At 50.3% G+C, this 20290-nt stretch overlaps 1 protein-coding gene across 8 annotated transcripts in view; it reads left to right on the forward strand.

The window, feature by feature from the left end:
- Positions 1-20290, forward strand: part of SIPA1L3 (signal induced proliferation associated 1 like 3) — a 240434-nt gene that overhangs the window by 118518 nt on the left and 101626 nt on the right. Inside the window, exon 1 of one of the 8 annotated variants that reach the window (XM_057711286.1) lies at positions 19761-19881. The exons of the other annotated variants lie outside the window; for them this stretch is intronic. The gene's annotated coding sequence lies outside the window, so the exon portion shown is untranslated. Of the gene's footprint in view, positions 1-19760; positions 19882-20290 lie in introns of those variants that run through there. 8 annotated transcript variants of the gene reach the window in all.

Below are 20290 nucleotides of genomic sequence, written 5' to 3' on the forward strand. Positions count from 1 at the left end.
CCTCAACAGCAGAACAGGTGTCCCTGATGTGCTGGTTCTGAATAATGGAAAATTGCAAACATGCGCAGAGATAGTAAGAAGAGCGTACGGTACCCACAGGTACATGCCTGTCTCCAGATCCCACAGTTTTCAGCACTCACACAGCCAAGCTCGCTTCATCCATCCCCCTGCTTCTGGCTTATTTTGAAGCAAATCTCAAACATCATATCATTTCCTTTGGGGCATTTTAAACTCCACACCCACAATGTGCCTGTACAGTATGGAAGAGAGGAAGGCATTTCCATAAGATAATCCTTGGTTTGTTTGATGCTCTTCACATTTCAGGTGTGTCTTCCTTCATTCTCAGGTGCCCCTAAAACATAAGCAAGACAGGTATATCTGTCAGGAAAACAAAATCCATTCTAGGTATTTCAGGCAGAGGGAATCCAACACAGAGAATTTGGTTAAATTAGTGATGAAGGAACAGAGAAACCAGATGAGGGCGAGAGACAGGCAACCAGGGCTGGAGGGATGAAAGAGGGAGGTGTTATTACCAGCGCCCAAGGGCTTTGAGGGGAGCAGGGAGGCATGTCCTCCCCGAGATGCTGTCCAAGGTGGAGGGCGAGAGGGAGAACCGCCTTGGCTTCTCACCACCTCCACCATCCAGGCTCCTGCCACTGCCCCCCATTGGCTGAACCTAACCAAGAATCCTGGGAAATGTGTTCCCTATGATTCGGAGCAGGGCAGGCCATGGATCAATCAGGGAAGTTGATCCCATTTTATAGATGAGAAAGCCAGGGAGTCTAAATGACCTAGTCAGGAGCATGTTGCTTAGGAATAAGCACTATCCCAGACTCTCTGGTCCCTTGGTTGCCAGGGAAACCAGAGGCAGCTCTGTGGTCATTGCCTGCTGGTCCCTGCTGCCTGGGACAGGCCTCCCATGGGAGGCTCCAGGCTGTTTGCCCATGATCATGAGTTCTTTACTGGAGGAATCCTCTCCAAGCATCCCCATCCCACGCTCAGAGCAGATACTTCCTGTTGTTCCCTGTCAGAGGACTGTGTGCCCCGACCTAAGGAAGGCCCTGCTGAGGACACGCTGTGCCTGCAGGCAGAGTGGCTTCTCTTGTTGGGAGAGTCATGGGTGGTGTGGTGTTCTCAGGGAGCCACCCTACATGAGGTGCCCGTGTCCTGGGCCAGGAGAGAGGCCAGGGGAGTGTCACACCACTGAGCAGCTATTTAGCGGGCAGCTGCGCACCCAGCCAGGCACTGGGCTCGTGGGAGGGGCGGGATGTGCTGCGGCCTCTGGAGCTGACAGCCTCGTGGAGGTGGAGAGCCTTGGCGGGGGAGGGGTGGCGCTGGATCTGTAGACAAGGAAGTTAAACAACAAGGTGAGGGTTAAATACAAGTGTAGGAGGTCAGTCACACGAGAGCCCCCAGTCAGAAACGACGAGGATGGCTGACATTCCCTGGGCCCTTCTCACAAAGCAGGCCTGGTTTCAAGCACGTGACCCTTCACATGGATTAACTTATTTAATTCTCATAATAATCGTATGAAGGAGGTAATCCTAGTAGCCTCGTCTTAGGAGAAAGGCGGAAGGTTAAGGAACTTGCCCAAGGTCCCACATCTAGGGAGTGGTGTACCAGGAATCCCTAGTGGTAATAGCAGCAAACACTTCCTGGTGGTTACCGTGCCAGGCGCTGCCCTCAGAGCTTTATATATTAACTCGCTTAGTCCTCACGACAACCCTCTGAGGGAGGTGCTTCTGTTATTTCCATTTTACAGATGAGGTAACTGAGGCACAAAGAGCTTAAGTGACTTGCCTAAGGTCACACGGCAGAGCTGGGATTCAAACCCAGGCAGCCTGAGTTCAGAATCTGTGCTCTTAACTGCCACAGCACCCTAAGTCAAAGCTAAGAATTAACATTTGCTTGCAGGACGCTTTATACTGTACTTTTTCAGATTGTATCTCATTAGAGCAGAGACAGGGCACGGTAGCCATTTGACAGGCAAGGAAACTGAGGGTGTAAAAGAGGCTGACGGTGATAGCAGCTACCATGTATCCCTGCCATCACGCCAGGTCCTGTGCTAAGTGCTCCACACGTAGAGATATTGATGTTTCCTCTGGAAACCTCACAGATGAGGAAACTGAAGCTCAGCGAGATGAAGTGCCCTGGTTTGGAGCTGGGAGGTAGTCGGCACTCAGACTCTAACACCTATGCTCCCAACACAGTATACAATCTCCAGGGACATCGGTCAGGATCATTCAGCAAATGTCACCTGTGTGCCTGCTATGTTGGGCACCATGCTGGTGCTGAGAGGCAACAGTGCACAACACTGGCCTTGATCCCAACCCTCAAGGAGCTCCCATTCAAGTACTTAGATACAAGCAAGGCTGACATTCACCAGCCGCCATCTGTTCTGATTGCTTGTTGCCTATATAGTTTAGGTTCTAAATATTTTATATGACAACCTGATATGTAAGTAATGCAAACCCAACTCACAGTGGCTTATTCAGCTAGAAAGCCCAGAGAAAAGGCAGTTCTGGAATTGGTTCCACAGCTCCATATGTTAGGGTCCCGCGTGTGTGCCCCTGAAATCATCTTGACCTTTCTTCATGGTTGCAAGATGGTTGCTACGGCTCCAGGTAACACATCCTCTCACAGCCATGAGGCAGAAAGCAGGGAGCCAGCTAGGACCATGGTACTGCTCTTTTATAAGGAAGCATTCCCACCTTCTAGCAGATTTCTCAGCTGGAAAAATGAGTGGCTTTTTCAGCTTCAATATTGGCAGATTAGCAAAGGAGAAGGGGATTGGAATGTGGGAAGGCTGGTTGAAAGTGTTTGTTCTGGCTTAGGGGGAAAATAGTGAGCTTTGTCTTCCACTCATGCCTGGCCCCAGGCAGCTCTCTTCGTGCTGTAGACATTTGTATATTTATTCATGCAACAAGGGAAGAGAGCCTAGAGGTTAAGAGCAGGGACTCTGGGAGTGCAGTCTGCAGGATTTGAACCTAGCTTTGCTGTTAACCAGCAGTGTGAGTTTGGGCAAGTTACCTCGCTCTATGCCTCAGTCTCCTCATGTGCAAAGTAGGGTTGGTGATAGTACCGATCTCAAAGGATTGTTATGCCAGGACTTCCTGGCGGTCCAGTGGGTAAGACCCCACGCTCCTGATGCAGGGAGCCCACGTTCGATCCCTGGTCGGGGAACTAGATCCCCCATGCGTGCTGCAACTAAGAAGTCCACATGCCGCAACTAAGACCCGGCGCAGCCAAAATAAATTAAATAAATAAGTAAATATTTTTTTAAAAAAAGGATTATTGTGCTGATCAAATGAGCTCTTACGCATAAAGGGCTTAGAACAATGCCAGGCTCACAGCAGGCCCCATATAAACACTAGGCAGCGTGATTATTCATTCCCCATTCATCAGATGGCCTTACACGTGCCGTCGAGGTGCCAGCACTCCCAGGAGAGTCGGTATAGACCACAAGACCACAGGAGCTGCTCTTGTGGGGCGACGACGTGTGTACACGCAGCACCCAACAGGAATGCCAGGTAGATGGCCTTTCCAGACACCACCTCAGGCAGTGGATGGGCCAGACGGGGTGGGGACCCAGTAGCTTTCCAGAGGGGCAGTGCCAGGTGGGCTGGGGAAATCAGGGAAGGCCTCACCCAGGAGGTGGCTTGGGAACTGGGCCCAAGGAAGAGGAAAGATTGGTGTACACAGCAGTTACTTCAAGCAGAATACAAGGCCAAAGCCAAGGCAGGGAGGTGGGGAGGCGGCTCCGGTTACAGAGCAGTTGGGAATTCACTGGGAATCCTGGGGGTATTTGGCCTGGGAGTTATAGCTAGCCTGTGTAGAGAAAGCATCTTTGCATCCAGGTTTTAAAAAAGAATCCTCTAGAGATGGTGAACACTTTTGGTCACGAGGAGAGGTCTTTGGAAGGGGCGATCCACATTCTACCCCTGTGATGGTAATAATGGAACCAGTTATTGGGCGCTAATTGGACACCATGGCCCGTACTTTCCATTCATTCCTCCCGAACCCTCCAGCCCCCTGTGAAGCCAGTGGTGGTGTTCCCATTTTCCAGAAGAGTCGCTCCACCTTCCCCTGCATCCCATCATTGCTCCTTTTGGGGGCTCCTGCCACCAGCCCAGCCCTGTTCTAGGTGGTGGAGAGCGAGCAGAGTGAAGGGAGTTCATGCTTCCGGTGAGGGAGATGGACAAGCAAACTACTGAATGGAGAAGTGAATTGAAGCCAAGTTTTCTCCAAAGCCAGTACTCTTCACTAAGATTCAAGGAGCTACTATGAAGTGTTTAGGAATACAGGTTCACATTCCAGCCTTATCTCTTCCTGGGTCTGTGTGACCTTGGACTAGTGACCCTCCCTTGCAGAGCTTCCATTTCCTTATCTGTAAGATGAGGATCTGGGTAGGACCTCTATGAGTCAAGATTGTATTCTGCTACAAGTTACAGAAAGCCAGGGAGCAGCAACATAGTCTCTCTTGCACATGAAAAGGAAAGGGAGTGTGGGTAGACCCGGGCAGGGCCACTGGCTGGGAGAGTGGGCTCCTTCTGACTCCTTGTGCTGCCATCCTCAGCATGTGGCTTTCAGCCTCATAATCGCAAGATGGCTGCCACACCTCCAGATATGGTATCCACATTCCAGGAAGGAAAAGGATACAAGGGGTGTGCTCTTTTTTATTGGAAAGCAATAGCTTTACCAGGAGGCCCCTTCCGCCATCCCCAGCAGACTTCTGCTTAACCTCTTGTTGGCCGGAATGGGACACATATTTAGCCATAGCTGCAAAGGGAACCTGCGAAAGCAAGCTTTTTGGGTTGGCATCCTGCTGCTCCAAACAAATTCAGACTTCTCTCAAGGAAGAAGAGGAGAGTGGGTTTGGATTTGACAAGCAGCCTTGAAGTCCATGCAGCCATGAGTGTGAAGCATTTGGCATGGTGCTTTAGCTGACCTACTCCCAGGTGGAGGGTCACAGTATTCTCACACGGAGGGCCCGAGTTCTTATTATCAAGAAACACCACGCCTTTGTGCCCAGTTTCTTCATCTGCCCATTGGGAGCAATGCTCTTTGCCTGAGGGTCTCTTGAGCAGCACTAGGGAAAGCCTGGCTGGGAAGGATTTTGAAATACATCCCACCCCATCAGAGGGCGGGGGCTGGCTTTTGTGTGGAAAACTATCAGGTTTCTTAAACGCTGAACCCAGCCCTCCCAGCTGACTATCAGCCCAAACATATTGCCCTGTGATGGCTCATTCGTTCATCTCTGTTCCCCTCTGGTGTGAACAGCGTGGGTGTGAGAGCAGGCATCATGACCTGCATGTCCGTGACCTGGTCTGGCCTGCACCCACCTGTTACTCCGTTTAGGACTGAATGCCCTGGAGCGTCTCTTCATGTGAGGAAGCAGCCAGATCTTCTCCAGCCCACCCCCTTCTCTACGTCAGCACCACCCCTGTTCTGGGCCAGGCCATTCTTGCCCCGCCACGGCGATGGCTACCCCAGCTCCCAGTGGGACTGATTCTGCCACTTGTCAGGCTCACCATCTGTGTGGCAGCCAGATGGGGTCACTGTCTCCTAAACCTGCAGCGGAGGGCAACTCTAGACTCCTAAACACGCCCGGGGTCTTTGCATTTGCTGTTCATCTGTCCCCCTCACCCGCTACCACCCCTTTCCCTGGTCAATTTCTCATCCTTCAGGGCTTAAACACCACCGCTTCTGAGAAGCCTTCCTTGACCACCCACACTGCAGTGCCCTATTCCTGTTCTCTGTCAGATTATCCTTTCTTCTCATCGCGTATACTGACTGCGTATTTGGTAGGGGTACTTAATTCACATGCGTCTCCCCCTCCAGCCATAGGGCAGAGGGGACTACCTTATTCACTGCTTTATTACATTTCAGGAAACATTCATCTAGCAAATGGAAATCCATTAAATGAATGAAAACTTACTGCTTTGGACTCCTCTGGTGGCACAGAGGTTAAGAATCTGCCTGCCAATGCAGGAGACACGGGTTCGATCCCTGGTCTGGGACAGTCCCACATGCCACGGAGCAACGAAGCCCGTGCGCCACAGCTACTGAGCCCACGTGCTGCAACTACTGAAGCCCGCACACCTACAGCCTGTGCTCCTCAACAAGAGAAGCCACCACAACGAGAAGCCCATGCACCACAGTGAAGAGTAGCCCCCACTCGCCACAGCTAGAGAAAGTCTGAGCACATCAGTGAAGACCCAATGCAGCCAAAAACAAAACAAACCAAAAACCCTACTGCTTTATTCCCCTGATTTTGAAAACACATTCATTAAAGGTAATTTGGGAAAATATAGTAAGGTGTAAAGAACACGTTTTCCAAACTCGCTGGTAATTCTAGCACCAAAACGTAACCCCAATGAACATTTCAGAGTTTTTTTTCCAGTCTTTTTTCTGTGACTGCATCTGCATATGTATATGTTTAGTGTCATAAAGATGTGCAGTAATTTATTTAGCCATTCTCCTGTTGTTGGACATTGAGGTTGGACCTTTTTTTTTTCCCCTTTATAACCGATGTCATGAATTTTTTTCTACATTTCTAATTATTTCTTTGGGATCAGTTTCCAGAGGTAGCACTACTGGTTCAGAGAGTAAGAGCCTTTTTAAAAGCTGTTGCCAGATTGCCTCTTAAAAAGGTTTCACTAACTGTGACCATTAAAAAAAAAAAGTTTGTTGCCCTGGAAGTGAGTTGCTGATTTCCTAGTGTCCTGGGTTCCTTCGAGCTCCCAGAGAGCCCCTGCCCTAGTCTCCTAAGGGCTCAGTGACCCCTTCCAGCCTGTCTTCCTCTGCATTGGCCTGAGTACCCATCCTGCGTGCAGTGCTCAGACAGGAAGTTTGGTTACAGTGTGGTTCAAACAGAGCTACAGGCCCTCACCAACTGTCAGCTGAACCGCGGGCCTGAGAGGAGGCTTTGCACCCGGGCTAGGGTCAAGAGCCTTTCTAGTGCTCACTGGTATCACTGCAGGGGCGGGGCTGGGATGCACGCTCCTCACAGCCCCACAGCCTGGCCCCACAGCCCTGTGCCCTGGAAACCTACCTTTATTTCTCAGGTGGGTGCCAGTCCCTCCCACACTGTCCCCAGCTGTCACTTGGTGAGTTGTCTCGAAACTGCTGCTGTGAGATAGCCCTGCTCTCACTACCTCTTGCCTCTCCCCGCCCCCCACCCCCAGGGGAGGCTAGGAGGAAGTGCACATTCCCCCAGCCTGCCCAGGATGTTTGTGTTCATACAGGCAGAGTGGCCCTGCAGGTTCTGAGAAGTGGAAGCCTTTTACAGAGGAGAAAGTGAACCAGGAGAGTGAGAGTGACTGGGGTAGCTTTTTGTGTGTGTGTGTGTGTGTGTGTGTGTGTGTGTGTGTGTGTGTGTGTGTGTGTCATGCACCACACACAAAGGCATGAAACTGATTCTCAGGTCTTCAAAGTGGGTCTGCAAAGATCGAACAGCTGAGACTTTTAAATATATCTACCTGTTTTTTAAAATTATATACATAACACAAGAGTACAATCTCATTTTAAAAAAGAATTCTTACAGGGACTTCCCTGGTGGGCCAGTGGGTAGGACTCCACACTCCCAAGGCAGGCAGCCCAGGTTCAATCCCTGATCAGGGAACTAGATCTCATATGCATTCCCGCAACTAAGAAGCCCGCATGCTGCAGCTGAAAAAAAAGATCCCACATGCTGCAACAGCGATCCCACATGCCGCAACTAAGACCCCAGCACAGTCAAAATAAATATTTTTTAAAATTTCATAAAATGCAAAAGACTTTAAACAACTTTGTTATTGGGAAACATAACATATGCACAGAGAAGCACATAAGTTGTAAATACACAGTTTAGCGAACAATTATGACGCAAGTACTCCTGTAACCTCCAGATCAAGAAGAGAATCTTTCCAGAACCCCCAGAATCCTCTGCCTCCCCTAGAAGCCACTACGCTAGGGACTTCCACACTCACCATTTCTTTCTTTTGAAGTTTGGTCACCGGTGTGAACAACTCTGCATAACCTGTGGGGTTTTTTGCCTGTTTTTGAACTTTACAGAAATGGAATCATAACCCATATTACGTGTTCTGCGTCTGGCTTTCTTTGCTCAGGATCATGTCTGGGAGCTGCATCCGAGTTTTTGGTATCAGTGCATTTCTGGCATTACAGTTCATGTTCATTGATGTACGACAAGCCTTACGAATTCTCATATTTGTGCATTTTGTTTGATGAGTATTAGAAAAAAAAATAATGATGCCAGCACTGATGTTATTAAGGCTTTAAGAAGTGAGTTGGTTGAAAGGACCGTCTTGAGTAAATAATAGTACAGGTGGTCTGTTAAGTAAATAATAGTACAGGTGGCCTGCGGCTGTGTCAGTGGAGGTGCGTGACTTCGGGAAGTTTGGGAGCTTTAGGGTCTAGGACAGGATGATCACGTGTACACACACCGCCACCCCCCTCCCTGGGGTAACTGCTTACAGCTGGAGCTCGGCCTTCCAGATTTTAGCTCTGTGTTTATCTAGGTGGCTATATAGATATAAGATAGGTGGCTGGGGGGTTTTTTTTGATACTCATTTTTTTTTTTTTTTTTGTAAATGTGCCATTCTTTTAAATTACTTATTGGGATTTCTGAGTTTGTTCTCTGGTTAAAGCAGCCAGTTTCCTTATAAGATTGCACTTCAGTGTGGAAGTAAGACTGGAGATATATACACGTATATGGTCTTGGCCTGCAGATGTTGGGAACTTGGAATCTGGAAAGGAGTTAACAGAGGGACCAGGCAGAGGCTGCCGGCCTGGGACACATCCCTGGTGGTGAGTTCACACGGGACTGTTGTGACTCAGGGGCCTGAAATGTGCTGGGCTGTGGTGTGGCCATCTGCGCGTGCACATGTGTGAGAGAGACACACACGCAGAGGAATGAGGACAGGGATGTGGAGAGACGGGAACAGGGACCCAGAGATGGGAACAGGGACACAGAGAGGTAGAGCAGAGACACAGAGACCTGGAACAGAAATGTAGGTAGATAGGGACAGGGACACAGAAACATGAGACCAGTTCACTGGCTAACTTGCTGGGTGGCTGGTTGGTTAGTTGGTTATCTGGCTGGGTGGCTGACTGGTTGCCTGGTTGGTTTTGGTTTGGGGTTTTTTTTTTTTAATGGACTCAGGAAATCCAGGACTCCCTGGATTATGGAGGAGGGCCCCCCTGATCTCAGCACTGCTGTGGACCTGGGGATAGAGTGGTAAACAGTGGCTGCAGGCATTTGGGTGTCTGACCACCCCTCCCCCCATGAAGGTATTTTGAGTGCAGCTGCTTTGTCTTCATATTAGTGTGTGTGTGTGTGTGTGTGTGTGTGTTTTAATCCTGGATGAAGAGGATGTGTGAGTGCTTATTATGTGCCGTTACTATGGGAAGTGGGGCTCTATGGAGATCATCTCGGGCTCCTCCAGCCGTCCGATGATGTGGCACCGTTATCCTTTCTGGTCTGCGTTGGGGCCGGGATTTAATCCCAGGAGATCTGACTCCAGAGCAGGAACCTAATTTCTGCCATAAAATTACCCAGGGACCGAGGGCAGGCATTTATCGAGGACCCACCATGCTCACGGCTCTATCCCTGCTTTTTAGAGATGACATTAGTTACGATGGCCACAGAGTCACCCACCTGGGTTTGAGCCCCACCTCTGCCTTTTCCCTCACTGGGTGATCTCAAACAGGTAAATTGCCGCTCTGAGCCTCAGTGTTCCTTTCTGTAAAGTGGGGGAGAGCCGTAGAACCCTCCCTCTGGGAGGCTCCATGGATCGAGTAGTGCCAGGTGTGAGGCCAGTGCATCCTAGCGGGGCTGCCATTGTTCCATGTAGCTTAGGGAACTGGACCATGGGAGCAGGCCTCCAGCCTGGGCTCCTGGCTCTGTCAGTGCCAGATTTTGCTTTCCCTTTTGACCACATGTACGCATGTGCAGTGGGCCCGTGAGTGGTCTCAGGGCAGACTCTGGAGTGAGCCAGACCCAGGTTCAGACTCCCGCTCCTGCAACCTTAGGCAAGTGATGTCCCCTCTCAGAACCTTGCTTTCCCATTGTGAGGTGGAGGTGACGAGAACACTGCCTCCGAGGGTCGTTAGGAAAGCTGAGTTCAGTGTTTTGTGGCAAGGGCTCTGCAGGGGGCCTGGCGCTCTGGATGGGGGAGGGGGGCAGTTAGGGTGGTTACTGTTGGCACCTGGGCACCACCCAGGACAACAAAGCCCAGCCATGTGTGTCCCCCTCACCCCCCGCCCCCACCACAGGGAGCCTTCCCCCCACCCCCAAAGCCGTCCTCAGGTGAGGACAAGCAGAGCCCGAGACGCCTCTGGCCTGGCCCCCCTAGAGCAGGATGGAAAGAACAGGCCGTTGACAGATGTTCTTTGACGAGGATTCCCTGGCTCTGTTTAATCAGGATTGTCAAATATTGATTTAATCTCCAGGCCCAACAGATGTGATCTTAGCAGGTTTCAGTGGCAATTAGCTGGGATTAGTTAGCACGTCAGGCTACACGCTGACAAGACAGCATCTTCTAAAGGAAGCTTGGCCTGGCCACAGGAACGAGCCCTGTGGGGGAGCGTACTAGATATTCAACCACCAGTCCACCCTGGGCAGCAGCCGCCACAAGAGCAGAAGCGGGGTCCCAGAAGCCCGTGCGCACTCAGTGTTGCCTCACGCAGTGGTAGCGGGAACACTTGGGGTTCAAAGCAGTAGCCATTGACTGAGAAGCTTCAGTATCAAAACAAACGGCACGGCCGCACCCGTGCACGTGGCTTGACGTTGGGCCTGACTAGAGCCGGGCGATCCCTCGAGGGGTGTCCAGCTCCCTGGAGCAGGGGTTGTGCCCCTGATTAAGTCTCCCCAGAAGGGGCTCCCCTGACCACAGAGACCCGTAGCCCGGCTCTGTCACTGTATCCCTACTCCAAGGAGCAGGAAACATCTCCAAGACCTGGTAATAAGAAAAGCAACTATGGAGGTATTAACTCATTTATTAAAAAAAAAAAATTCCTCTCTGTATATAAGCATTTATTGCAGTTTAAGCATTTTGGAGAAGCACTGCTTCCGTTTTGCTGAGGAGCACTTGAACATGAGATGGGGTGCCCCTTCCTTCCCTCAGTGGGTCTGGGGGTGAGCATCTTGCCAGGCCACAGAGGAATGGCCACTTGGAAAGATGTGTATTTTTCAGACTCCGTGGCCCTAGAGGTGAGGTTGAGGTGGGGGCCTGTGCTCTGCCCAGGGAGCAGGGCAGCTCTTCCATCCTAACTGCTTCCATCAGGGCTTTTCGGGGCGTGGCTTTCACTCCGCCCATGTTTCCCTTCACAGGCTCACTTTGAAAACTGAAAACTTAACCCCAGCCCGAGACACCCCTCCCCTGTGCAATTGTGAGCATTTCTTTATAGACTCACAGAGAAAGGTCTGGAAGAAAACATGCAAATATTCATAGGGCTTCTCTCCATGATTTGGATTCGGGGCAGAGTCTCACAGGAGTCTTGAAGAGAGCCTTGAACTTATATGCTTGTAAGAATTCATACACAGACATGCAGAATTTCTTTGTTTGTTTTCCTTTATCTCCATTCCATTTTACTCCTTAGAAGTAACCATTATTGGGACTTCCCTGGTGGTGCAGTGGTTAAGAACCCATCTGCCAATGCGTGGGACGTGGGTTCGATCCCTGGTCCGGGAAGATCCCACATGCCACAGAGCAACTGAGTCTGTGCGCCACAACCGCTGTGCCCATGTGCCACAACTAATGAAACCTGCGAGCCTAGAGCCCGTGCTCTGCAACAAGAGAAGCGATTGCGATGAGAAGCCCGTGCACTGCAACAAAGAGTAGCCCCTGCTCACCGTAACTAGAGAAAGCCCGCACCCAGCAGCAAAGACCCAACACAGCCAATCAATCAATTAATTATTTTTTAAAGTAACCACTATTAACAGTTTGGTGGATGTCTTCCTAGACCCTTTCTTGTACATTTTATAGAATTTATGTACATACACACTAACAAAATCTGCCCCCCTTTTATTTAAACCAAATGGGGGGTCCACAACTTGCTGCTTTTCCTTTACAAGTGGCAGCATAGAGTGAAAGTATAAGCTATGAAGCTGGAAGGCCTGGCTTCAGATCCCAGCACCACTGCTTTCCAGCTGAGTGACCTTGGGCAAGTTACTCAGTTGCATTGGCTTTATTTTATTTTATTTAAAAAATTTATTTTATCATTATTTTTTTTGGCCACCTCAGGTCTTAGTTGTGGCACGCGGGATCTTCACTGAGGCATGCAGGATCTTCCGTTGCATTGTGCAGGCTTCTCTCTAGTTGTGTTGTACGGGTTTTCTCTCTCTAGTTGTGGCGCGCAGGCTCTCCAGGTTGTGTGGGCTCTGTAGTTTGTGGCAGGTGGGCTCTCTAGTTGTGGCCCGAGGGCTTAGTTGCCCCGTGGCATGTGGAATCTTAGTTCCCTGACCAGGGATCGAACCCTCATCCCCTTTACTGGAAGTCCGATTCTTTACCACTGCGCCACCAGGTCAGTCCCTCCGTTGGCTTTAAATGAACACAGTCCCTCAGTTAGTCTCTCCCTCACAGGCTTGTCGTGAGGATTAAATAGGTGAACGCATGTAGGCATTTCACCTGGTGCACGGTGAACACTCAGTAAGTGGGAACCACGATCTTTCACTTCAGGCAGCGTGGACAGTCTGCATGCGTGACATAGCGCTACCTCATTGTTTATCACAGCTGCGGCACCTTGCCCGGAATAGAGGCACGCAGACTCGCTTAATCCATCCTCTGCCCGTGGGCGCTGGGGCTGTTCCCAGGGCTTCCCTACTACAGAGGTGTGGCATATGTGAGTCCCCCTGCGGTTGACCACACACCATGAGTCTATCTTTCAAGGTGCAGGGGGTGGGGGTGAACACCTGAGGGAGAGATTCCTAGGAGGGCAGTTACTGGATTCGAAACAATACGCACACCTAAAATTTCAATGCATAATTCCAGTTCATTCTTCCTAGTCCCCCAAGGGGAAAAAACCAATACTGATTTACACCCTGAGAAGCAGGACGGGCCACTCCGGAACTCTGCCCTGTGCGGGACCCTCGCCTGTTTGGAGCATAATTGCTGTACGTGGCTGCCCTTGCCCCGACGGGGGCTGCCCTGACTCCTGACCGGGAAAGTTTAAATTAGAAACACCCATCCACTACTGGGCTCTTTGACATTAAATACAAAAGTGCAAGTTCTCACCGCGTGGTATTGTGATATCATAAGAAAAATATTTTGGTCTTCATTCAGGTTCCTGGCACAAGAGCCTCTAAAACCCTTGGAATTTCCTGAGAGATGTGGGTGATACCGTCTTTTGTTATTCAAAATAAGCTCCTTTCAACCCTACCTGAGTTTATGCTAATGAGGTGACTCTTGGTGGACCCCTAAATAGCTTCAGGATGGGGCTGGTTGCCAGAGGAACCAACCCTGGGATTAGGGGGTTGGAACTTTCAGCCCCACCCCCTGACCTCTGGGAAGGGGAGAGGGGCTGCAGATTGAGTTAATCACCAATAGCCAGTGATTTAATCAATCAGGCCTTCATAATGGAACCTCCGTGAAGGGTTCTGAGAGCGTCTACTTTGGTGAACATATGCACGTGCTGGGAGGGCGGTGCACCCCAAACTCCAGCGGAACAGAAGCTTCTGCACTCGGGACCCTCCTGGACCTCGTCCTGGGTATCTCTTCATCTGATTGTTCATCTGTATCCTTTATAACAAACCGGTAATAGTAGGTAGTGTTTCCCTGGGTTATGTGAGCTGTTCTAGCTAATTATTGAACTTGAGGAGGGGGGTCGTGGGAACCCCTGATGTGTAGCCAAGTCGGACAGAAGTGTGGGTAATCTGGGGATGCACTGCTTGCAGTTGGGGGTCTGTAATGGGGACAGTCTTTTGGGACTGAGCCCTTTACCTGTGGGGTCTGTGCCAGCTCCGGGTAGTGTCAGGATTGAGTTAAATTGTAGGACAGTTGCTTGGTATGGAAAACCCACACATATGGTGTCAGAATTGTTGAGAGTACAAAGCAGATCACAGCAGTAATGTGGCCATGGTCAAGGCCCTGCTCATTGTTCTTTGGGCTGATGGAGCAGAGTCTCTGCCGTGATACTTTCTAATGAGATTTCAGAGATTTCCATCCATCTTGTTCCCTGGGGGAGCTCTCAAGTGGTCCTGTGTATGCTCAGATTTCCAATAAAGTGGGGAAAGATATAGGGGGGAGAAAACAGATTCTTAATCTGAAATCTGCTGAGCTGTTGCTGACATTCTAGAGCTTTGTCCTGATGAATTGATTTTGAATACTTGCATTATTCACTTGTATAACACACCCAGTGGGCCTGCCATATCATTCGTTCATTCATTCATTCATTCATTGGCTGTGTTGGGTTTTTGTTGCTGCATGTGGGCTTTCTCTAGTTGCGGCGAGTGGGGGCCACTCTTCATTGCTGAGCGCAGGCTTCTCATTGCAGTGGCTTCTCTTGTTGCGGAGCACAGGCTCTAGGCACGCGGGCTTAGTTGCTCCGCGGCATATGGGATCTTCCCAGACCAGGGATCGAACGCATGTCCTCTGCATTGGCAGGCAGATTCTTAACCACTGCACCACCAGGGGAGTCCTCATATCTTTTATTTAGAGCATAGGTGTGGGAGCCAGGTTGTCAAGGTTTGAATTCCAGCTTCTCTACCTACCAGTGTGACATGTCCACGTTACCCTGCCTCGTCTGTAACATAGGCACGCTAGGGTCCCTACTTAATAGAGTTATTATAGCACACAAGGTAATATACCCCACAAGGCAGCCCCGCACCTGGCCCATCGGGAGAACTCATAAGTATTAGCCTTACTGTTATAAGCATCACCACATTTTATCCCTTCCCTCTACCCGACCCATACAGCAAGAACACATATGTTAGACCCCAGTCCGCCACACACTTGGAGCTGTTCAAGGTCTAAGGAGGACAAAAGATACTCAGAGGCTTTAAAATCCAGTGGGCTAACTCATAGTTGAGAGTGTGTGCAGCCCAGAACTCTGGGAGCTCAGGGAGGCGGGGACAGGTGTGATTCTGCCTGGGGTGTGGAGGGACTGGGCGGAGGAGGTCATGGTGGGCCAGCAGCACCCAGGACCGAGGGGCATAGACAAGGCTCCCTGGAGCAGCCGTCCCCTGAAGTTCCTCCTGCAGTGGTCACCAGTAATTGTCACCAAAGGTGACGCGCTCCGCAGCATCCAGCCTTGTGAACCACCTGGTCCTCTCCAGACCACAGCCCCCTCCAGGACCGCTGTCACACCTGCCCTCCTGCCCCTCTGCCTGGGTCTGCTGTGGTCTCCCCAGGCTGTGTGTCAGGCCCTCCTGTCTTTGCTCTCTCCGTTTCTTCCTCTGTCCTCAGCCCCGGCTGCATATTGAAACCAGCTGCAGAGCTTTTAAAAGACACTCAGGCCTGGGCCCCACCCCAAACCAGCTGATTCAGACTCTCTGGGGGTGGGGTGTGAACACCTGTATTTTTACAAAGCTCCCCTGGTGCCTCTAATGGACAGCTGGGGGAGAGAACCACCTCCTCCGACAACCCCAGAGGGCCTTGTACACGGGCCACTCCCAGCTTTCCTGTCAGGGCACGTCAGTCTCGCTCATCAGCACACCTGGGGCACGGCAGGCGCCCTCGCTTGATGCAGACCCCAGGTCAGAGGGCACCCCTCTCTGAGCCTTCAGGGTGGGACCTCCCAAGCTATCACAGCATTGCATTTCATTCCTTTATATGGCTGACTGCTCTTTGAAGTTCCTTTGTTTTCTGTCTTTGTTTACTTATTTCTCTGGCTTCCTCTTAAGGGAGGGAGGGGCGTGGTTTGTCCTGCTCAGGGCTATATCTTCAGCTCCAATGACAGTAGCATATAGTAGACGCTTTAAGAAATTTATCGAATGAATTAATGGATTTTAAGTGCTTAGTGTTTGTGGAATGAATGAATTATACATGCCTAGTAGTGTTGAATAAGTGAATAAGTTTTTAGTGCTTTTTTGACTGATGAATTTTTTTGGACAGAATGATTTGTAAGAATGTGGTGGGTGTGGGAATTCCCCAGTGGTGGTCCAGTGGTTAGGGCTCTGCACTTTCACTCCGAGGCCCCAAGTTCAATCCCTGGTCGGGGAACTAAGATCCCACAAGCCATGTAGCGCAGCAAAAAAAAAAAAAAAAGAATGTGGTAGGTGTTTATTGTGTGAGTGAGTGAATGAATGAATGAGTTTTAAGGACTGACTGGTTCTTACTGGACAAATGAATGACTTATGTGTGCCCAGAAACTGCTGAATCGCCAGTGTGTCCCTGGAGGAGCCATTGTTACCCCTGGGCCTCTGAGAGTAGCCCTCAGACTTGGTGCCACAGCGCTGAGCTATCCAGAGCTCAGAGGTCCTACTGAGCCCCCATCGCAATGACTGTATCATGTTTCCATGAAGGAGAAACAGCTGGAGTAGATCAGGGCAGCCCTGAACACAGAGCTTGTATAGGAAGGAGACCATGGATAGCTGCTTACCCCCTCTCATGCAAGGCCTGTGAAGGGGCAGCATACACACACACACACACACACATTCATTCTCTCTCTCTCTCTCTGTCTCTCTCCACACATTACTTCCCAGGGGCAGACACACTTGGGCACCAAGCAAGCCCTACCTACCCTCAGGTCACAGACTCCGAATGAGACAGTGCTTCCTGATCCAGAGTGAAGTTATCATTCATCCATTCATTTATTCAGCAGATATTTATTAATGGCCTACTATATGTCAGGCTTGTGCTACAGATGCAGGCATTGATTCACATTCAGTGCCTCACAAACCTTATATATGGCAAACAATTAATTACATGGTAAATTACTTTACGTAGATTGATGCAGCTACCACCAAAAAGAAGTGCAGAGAGCTCAGGTTGGGGATTGAACAGGTTGGTGACAAGGGAAGGTCACGTGGAGAAAGTGGTATTTGTCCTGAGTCTTGAGAAAAAATTACCTAGGTAAAGGAAGGTGAGCAGAACAGCATGTACAAAGGTCCTGAGGCAGCAGAGAAGATGGGTGTGAGGGGAACTGAAAGAGGGACATTGTGGCCTGGGCTCAAAGAGCAAGGGGAAGAGGAAAGGGAGCCTGAAGGACTGAGAGGAAGGTTTTGAATTTTATTGTGTAGGGAAGGGCCCTTAGGAGAGCAGGAACAGAAGCAGAGACACCAGCGAGGCTGTGGTGTTGGGAACCAGTGAAAGTCATAGCAGTTCAGACCAGAGGGCTGGTGGGAGAGAATGGACTCTGATATGCTGTGAGGAGAGTCAACAGGACGTGGGTTGGTGAATTGGACATGTGGAGTGAGGGAGAGGAAGCGTGAAGGATGACATTGATGTTTCCAGTTTGAGCCCTTGGGTGGAATAAATGCCTTTCACTGAGATGCAAAGGAAGCAGATGCAACCAGTTGCATTCCTGTTCTGACAGACATTCTGGTGAACCACCCTGTTGACATCTCTTGACTTGATATGGCCAATAAAATGTAAGCAGAAGTGACACGTGTCATTCTTGAGCAGAAACTTTATGGGCCATTGCATGGTTCAACCAGGTCTTTTCCCTCTGAGATTGGCAGTCTCAGGTGAACGGGCTACTCCTTCAACTGGGAACAAAGCTGACATGAGCGAGGCCCTTGGCCAATCCATGATGGACATGCAGTATGAACAAGAAACAAACCCTTGTTGTGTAGGCCTCTAAGCACTTGGGGTCCTTTGTTAGTGCGGCGTAGCTCAGCCCATCCTGACTGTCCTGAGAAGGAACAAGTTTTGTGGTTGGGGAGAGATCAAGAGGTCGGGTTGGGAATGTTCAGTTTTGCAATGCATGTGAGATACAGACGTGGTGATGTCAGGTAAGCAGGTGAATACCTGAGTTTGGAACTCAGAAGAGCACATGGATCTGGAGATAATTTACTGCGTGTCACCAATGAGGAAAATGAGAATTGCAGGGTGCAGGACTCTGCCCGTGATCACTGGGAGGACTGGTGCTTGAACTCAGTACTGCCTTACTTCAGGAATGAAGCAGCTGGGGTCAGTCCCAACGCTGCCACCTCATAGTCACATGGTCTCAGACACATTACTTCTTTCCTGTTTCCCCACATGTAAAATGGAAATAGTAATGATATCTACCCCATGGAGTTGTTGTGAGGGTTAGGAGAAATAACAAATGTCAGGTGCCTAAATGAGGACCGGGACCACAGCAGGGTCATACATGGTAGCCGTTGTTATAGATGTTGTCTTGTCATGTAACTAAAATGTCCAGAGGTGGGAAGTGGAATCGGGTTGGCTTCAGGTCCGGGCTTGATGTAGAGACTACAGCCCCCAGATTGTCTGTAACTCTCAGACCCTTTCCCAGACAGCTCTGGCCTCCAGGTCACAAGATGGCTGCAGTGATTCCATCCTTTACATCCTCTCCAACTTGGGGTAAGAGGGAAAAGCAGTCTTCAGCCCCCGCACTTCTAGTGAAAACATCACTGGATCTCTGGTTCTGATTGGGTCACGTGATTTTTTCCTGACCTTGTGAAGAAGCCCTCCTCTAGCCCATTTGTTGGAGATCAGAACAGGCAGGTTCTCAAGGGGAAATCTGGGCTGTTATTGCGAAAAGAAGTCATGGAAACCAGGGCAGCAAACTACAGATGTCTAACACCGGAAGGCTTGTGTTTTTCCCTTCTGCTGTGCCCTGTGAGGTTCTGGCAGATATTGTGGCCCCGCAGAGCAGGGCACTTCAGAGCCAGGACACTGAGGCCATGGTGCTTGCCTGTTTGTCTGCTGTTCTAGCCTCCAGGCATTTGGGGCTTGATAAAGAAGCATCGTCTCAGCTTAGAGTTGCCCAGCTTCTTCACAAATGACAGTCTGGGAGCATTTACACTGATACACCATTAGTTTCCTGCTCTTCTAACAGACCCTGATGTTTTCTGGGAACCAGTGTGGCCAGCCCCAGGGATAAGTCCTCACTGGCCCAAGGGCAATCGGGATGATCACAGACTCTGGCTCCACCAGCCTCTCTGGCAACTGGAGAGGCCATAAGTGAGACATAAAAGAAAGCCTGTGGAGGTAGGGGCAATGTTTTGGCAAATGTCCTCCTTCCCAATTAGGGTCAGATCGGTACGAAGAACACTCTTACATCATCCCTTTCTTTACCCCTCGTCAGTAGTTCAGTGAGAGGTATGGCTGTGGCCGCCAGCTTGTGACTGCAAGGCCACAGCCAAAGATGTAAGCCAGCAGCACACTGCAGGACGGCAGTGGGGGAGAGAGAGAAAATGCCTGACGTCATTCCCCTGTACCGAGCCTGGAGCCGCCATATCTGCCCTCCTTGGTACATGAGATGATGAAATGTCTTCATTGCCCAAGTCACCATTGCATGCTATTGTTACTTGCAGCCAAATGCCTCCCACCTGACTCTCCCACTGTCGCTTGCTTCTCATTGTGCTGCTGCCTGGCCCCCATTTGTTTCCCTCCACCATCCACAGTTGCCTCCTTTCCACACAGCACCATGTCTTAGTCAAGGTCCTCAGATGCCAGCAGCAGAAGCCTTGCTTGACAATCTTGGGCAGAAGCAGATTTATCAGTGGCTTACAGAATCAACAGGAGGCCAGAGGAGCAATTGTAGAAAACAAGCAGGAGCCAAGCAACACTGGAAGAAAGGAACCCAAGGTCCCTAGCAATTCCCGTGTAGGGAAAGCCAGATCCACATCCCCCGCTACCGCAGGACACCCTCCAGCCTTTTATGCTCTGCTGAGACCCTGTGCACACCCCTGGCTGTGCTTCAGTAATTGTTGGGAGGGGAAGAACTCCTGCCAAAGATGTGTGAAGGAACGGTGATAACAGCAGGGACCGTGAGGTAGGTGGTATTATCCCCATTTTACAGGTTGAAATTGAGTCACAGTTTCAGTAACCAGTCCATGGTACACCAGTATGGCTCTCAGGCAGTCTGGCTCTCTTAACAGGAGGTTCCCCATCAGGAAGATCAGAGTGCTTTTAGGAAGAGGGAGCTCAACAGAGACAGCTGGAAAGGGACTAGCGTGCACCGGTCCCTGAATCCCAGAGAGGCTGTGGGTATCATACACTCAGTCTGTGAACATCACAGGGAGACTCAGCTGCACCTGCTCGGGGAAGGGATTTGTGCAAAGAGACGGGGCCTCAAGAACATCTGTGTGTTTTCACAGAAGGGAGTAAAGCGAATTGGGGGTTTCCGACTGAGCTGGAAACAAAATGCCATCAGCAAAGCCCATCTGTCGGAGGTGTTTGCA

This window comes from Hippopotamus amphibius, chromosome 16 (genome assembly GCF_030028045.1).
Source record: "Hippopotamus amphibius kiboko isolate mHipAmp2 chromosome 16, mHipAmp2.hap2, whole genome shotgun sequence".
NCBI classification, from domain to species: Eukaryota; Metazoa; Chordata; class Mammalia; order Artiodactyla; family Hippopotamidae; genus Hippopotamus; species Hippopotamus amphibius.